The sequence below is a fragment of the Octopus bimaculoides genome, chromosome 28, assembly GCF_001194135.2.
Source record: "Octopus bimaculoides isolate UCB-OBI-ISO-001 chromosome 28, ASM119413v2, whole genome shotgun sequence".
NCBI lineage: Eukaryota > Metazoa > Mollusca > Cephalopoda > Octopoda > Octopodidae > Octopus > Octopus bimaculoides.
The window spans coordinates 6,121,389-6,126,442 of NC_069008.1; the positions used below are offsets into that span (position 1 = coordinate 6,121,389).

The window sequence follows — 5,054 nt, forward strand, 5'->3', positions numbered from 1 at the left end:
ATATATATATATATATATACACATGTATGTTCATACAACATAACTCTGTGATGTCTATACATGACAAATAAGCAATTACAGTTCAATATAACATACTACACACAAACACACACACACACACATATACCATAAATCTACACCTGTAGATATGCCGTTATTATGCAATCAGTTGCATCTCTTGTCATGTAGTCTTCATTATTCAGTTTGGTTGAAAAGAACAAAGGGCAGATTTCTTTTTTCTTTATTTTATTTTTACAATAACGTCTGTCAATGGTCTTGTTTGACATAATAAATACAATTTATTTTTAGAGAAAATATTTTAAACAATGTCTCTTCCTATCTATGCATTTATCTGGCCAGAACAAAATACAATTTTTTTTCTACACAAAATTATTTCTCTGGTGTCCCCTTCATACTATGTTTTTTTTTTTGATTTTTTTTGTGTGTATTACTTGTACTGAGTCTGGAAGGGTGGAGCAGAACTCATGACTTTTGCAAGACCCCTGAGACCAGTGAGATCAATGTTTTGTTTACATACCTGTGGGTCAAATCCAGCAGAAAAGACATGAGCAGGGAAAAGATTCTAGAAGAGTCGATGGACTACAGAAAATGGGATGAGCTTGTCATTGTGTTGTTTCAAAAGTTTTGCAATATTTTGGTGGCTAATTGACTTACCACAAAAGCAGCTGAGCTTTCAAAGTAGACGTCTTCATGTTGCATCATCTGAAGCCTCCTTTCTGCCAGTTCTTTGATCCCATGTTGATACCTGTTTTTTGTCCTTCAAGGTGAAACATTCCTTCAATGAAGCTTCCACCTCCTCTTGGTTGATGAAGCATCGCAAGCACAAGAAATGAGCCATGGATAAGAACAAGCAATAATCCGAGGGGAGATATTTTGCTGCAACCATAACGTGCACAAGCAGGGGTTAAGTAAGGACCAGCTTCCAGGACCTGTCACCAAACCTGGCTGTTTCAAACACAAGGGGATGCTCTGCATCTGGTAGAATTACAAGGGGATAATTCATGATAAGTTCATGTGGGATCAAAGAACAGGTAAAAAAAAAAAAAGGTCGCTTCAGATGGTGCAACACGATGGCCTCTACTTCAAATGCTCGGCTGTTTTTGTTGCAACTTGATGGATAAAGCAAATAAGTCACGGAAACATTGCAAACCTTTTGACTTAGCATAGAAGTTAATTCAGGGCTGTGAGAGAACGTAGATGCAAGAAGGGTGATCAGAGGTGGAGAGACAAATGAATGGAGGCAGGAGACCAAGCAGCTCCCTAAGAACAGAGGCCATTGTAGTAGTGGTAAAAAACACAGAGAGAGGAGGCAGCATACTTACAGGGCCAGAGTGGGGAGCATGTCTGTGAATCTATTTGGAAATACAGAATTTCGTTACAAAATAACATCTAATTTTTATGTTTGTTTGTCTTCAATGAGTGTTTTTCCTCATCCAAAATCTCTCTTCACTTCTCTCTGTCTAATTTAAAATGCAATATTTCTCACTAAAATATCACTTTTAATGTTTGTCTGTCTCTTCATTACTCTGTCTGTGTGTCTTTCTGTCATAATCCATTATCACTGTATCAGCCACACAATCGGTTGTTGTTGTTATACACCACTGGTCACAGTGCGCTTTCTCACATTGTCATAGCTCTCAAATGATGCCATCCTGCTGGCTAAGCTAGGAGGCAAACATCCCCCTTGAACAAAATGCCAGTCCATTGTAGGGTGTATACTTTTACAGCTGAGTGGACTGCAGCAATGTCAAATGAAGTATTTTGCTCAAGAACACAACTCACTGCTGCTCCGGGAATTGAAACCATGATCTTGCAATCATGAGTGCAACACCCTCACCACTTGGCCATACACCTTTGCCATAATCCAATATATCCACACAAAATCTTCCCTTTGTATCATCCCATAATTCCTCCTATATCCTCTCTAAATCACAAGACTCACATTTTATCTGTACCATGTGTTTCATTAAAAAACGTTCTTCTTGTATCTCATGTTTGTTTAATAATTATAGTTTATCTATGCAGTCTTCTATTGTATCCAAATCTCTCTAACAATGTTTGTATAATTAAAATTTTAATTATAAATTTTCTATGCCAATCTGTTAATCTAATCTTTTGTATATGTTTTTAATAAAATATTTTATATAAATATAATTAGTGTCTCGTTTTTCATCTACCTTTTTTTTTTGTGATGATTTTGTTGCTAATTCAGGGTAATTAACTCAGCTGGTGTTAATTACTTCTCAATAATATTGATATTTAAACATACTTGTATGTGTGGGTATATATATATATATATATATATATATATACATATATATATATATATATATATATGTATGTATATACACTATGGAAGACTGGTGAGATCGTTATTTGTATGGATGTAAAGATTGGTCAATATTTAGTATGTAATTTAGTTATTGTAGGTTTACTATTAATACGGATACAGATGTGCTTAGGTTTATGTGTTTATTTTTGTTTAATTTTAAAGCTTTTAATCCTGCCTATATTTGATTGAATACTGTTGTACATAGGGTAAATTTGTTTGAAAGTTGTGTTTTTTTTTTTTTTTTTTTTTTTTTTTTTTTTTGGTATGTTTGTTACCAAACAACACTTCTTTTAGTGCTGTTGACACTGCCAGATTGAATGGTCCTGCCCAGGTGTCGAAACCATAATGACATCTGTGGGGCAGCTGATGATGGAAGTATGTTGGATTGCTGGTATGGTTGTTTGTGTATTTGTGGAGTAGTTATAACCCACCCTTTTGATATATTTTATATGTATATATATATATATATGTGTGTGTGTGTGTAACTGAAATAAAACATCCATAGAATACACTATCTGGTGTATGTGACTTGTGTCTTGAGGAAGTCTTGTGCAACCTGTTAAGGAAAAAAAATCTTGGTAAACAAGCATGCTCAAAATATACCGAGATGTGCCCACCATGCCAAATATGCATTCTCCAGATACAGCTCTGTGAAATAATAATAATAATAATAATTCAGTGAACTCTCTCCCTCTCCTCTTCTTCCTATCCATGTGTACACGTGTCAGGTTGTATTGCTCACTCTCTCTTTCTTTCTTTCTTTCTTTCTTTCTCTATCTCTCTCTCTCTCCCTCTCTCTCTCTCTCTCTATATATATATATATAGCAATATAAAAATATACAAGGTGTAAAGACACTGAAGATTCAGTATACACCACGTGGCAAAATTATGAGTTGAAAATATGTGTAAAAAAAATTTCAAAAGTGGAAGAGAAATGCCTTCGTTTCATATAGTTTAATATCTTTTTTTAAAATATATTGCATACTGTATGGATGTTGTGAAATCCAACCGGTTTTCGCTATGTAAATTAGCTTTTCAAGGGACATTGTACAGTAATCAGTTCTCGTGACAGAGGGGTTTCGTCATTTTGGATGTTTGAAGAATAAGAAGAATGATGAGTTTGGGGAGTGAACCAAGGGAAGCAGCAGGGGGACAACTGGCTCCTTAGTAGAATTTTTTTTAAGAAAATGGGACTTTGTACCAGCTGCAGATTTGGTCTGTGGTACTCAGCAAGCTGTCCTGCAGGAATTCTCAGTTGCTCTCTATGTCACAAGTTTGTAACTCCTCCTCCCTCTCATCAAATTTCTCAATTAGGATGTCCCTAAATCTCTTACCACACACACACATGCACGCACAGAAACATGCACAACAGGTTTCTTTCAGTTTCCGTCTACCAAATAAACTCATAAGTCTTTGGTTGGCTCGAGGCTATAGTAGAATACACTTGCCAAAGACAGGATAGAAGCTGAAGCCAAGCTTCATACCACATGACCACACCTGCACATGCATGAATGCACACAGATGATAGTTGCAGGAATGCACATATGTTAACTATACTTCCTGAAAGACTGCTGCATAAACACAGTCAGTGCACTGTGAGGTACACCCAAGATATTTTGACCTAAATTACACACACACACACACACACATATATATATATATATATATATATATATACGACGGGGCTTCTTTCAGTTTCCATCTACCAAATCCACTCACAAGGCTTTGGTCGGCCTGAGGCTATAGTAGGAGACACTTGCCCAAGGTGCCACACAGTGGGAGACTGAACCCGGAACCATGTAGTTGGTAAGCAAGCTACTTACCACACAGCCACTCCTGCGCCTATATTTAGATTTATTTAAAAGATTTCATGCAGCATTGGTCTACAACCATTTATAATTAATTCTGAATGAAACTGATAGAATAAAAATACTGGGGTCAATTCGATTCATCTGACTAATAATTCTACAAGGCAGTGCCCCAGCATGTCCACAGTCCAGTGACTGAAATAAGTAAAAGATAAATGACACCCACAACAGGCGTCTTTCAGTTTCTGTCTACCAAATCCACCCATGAGGCTATGGTCGACCCATGTCTATAGTAGAAAACATTTGCCAAAGGTAGGACCTAGCTTCTTACCCGACCACACCTGCACATGCGTGAATGCATACAAATAGCTGAAGGAAAGCACATATATTAAAATATACTTCCTGAAAGACTGCTGCATAAACACATTCAACACACTGTGACGCACACCCAAGATATTTTGACCTGCCTCAATTAATAATCATTAGAGGTGTGTGCAGCTAATTATAATGTACATTGACATATACATTCATTAAAGCTAGCACACACACACATTAATTAAGAAAACATTGATTCCTATATGTATGTATATATGTAATTTTCACAGGTATTTATGAACAATACATAACCAATATTATATGTCTGTCTGTCTATCTATATATCTATCTATCTATCTATATGTATGTATATATATATATATATATATATATATGTATATATAAAAGAGACCACAAAGTGGACTGTTGATGTGCTAGAAGAAGATCACCAAAAAGTTCTCAAGAAAAAATTAGTGAAGCAAAAACATACGGGCGAGGCTAGTGAAAATTATAGAAATAAATATCATTTTATATGTATTATCTGTTATGGTATTAAATTGATATTAATTAATATCAAA

General features: G+C 35.6%; 1 protein-coding gene across 2 annotated transcripts in view; it reads right to left on the bottom strand.

The window, feature by feature from the left end:
* LOC106875126 (uncharacterized protein DDB_G0283697) overlaps nt 1-5,054 on the bottom strand; it is a 49,938-nt gene that overhangs the window by 43,314 nt on the left and 1,570 nt on the right. The gene's annotated exons all lie outside the window — the stretch shown is intronic.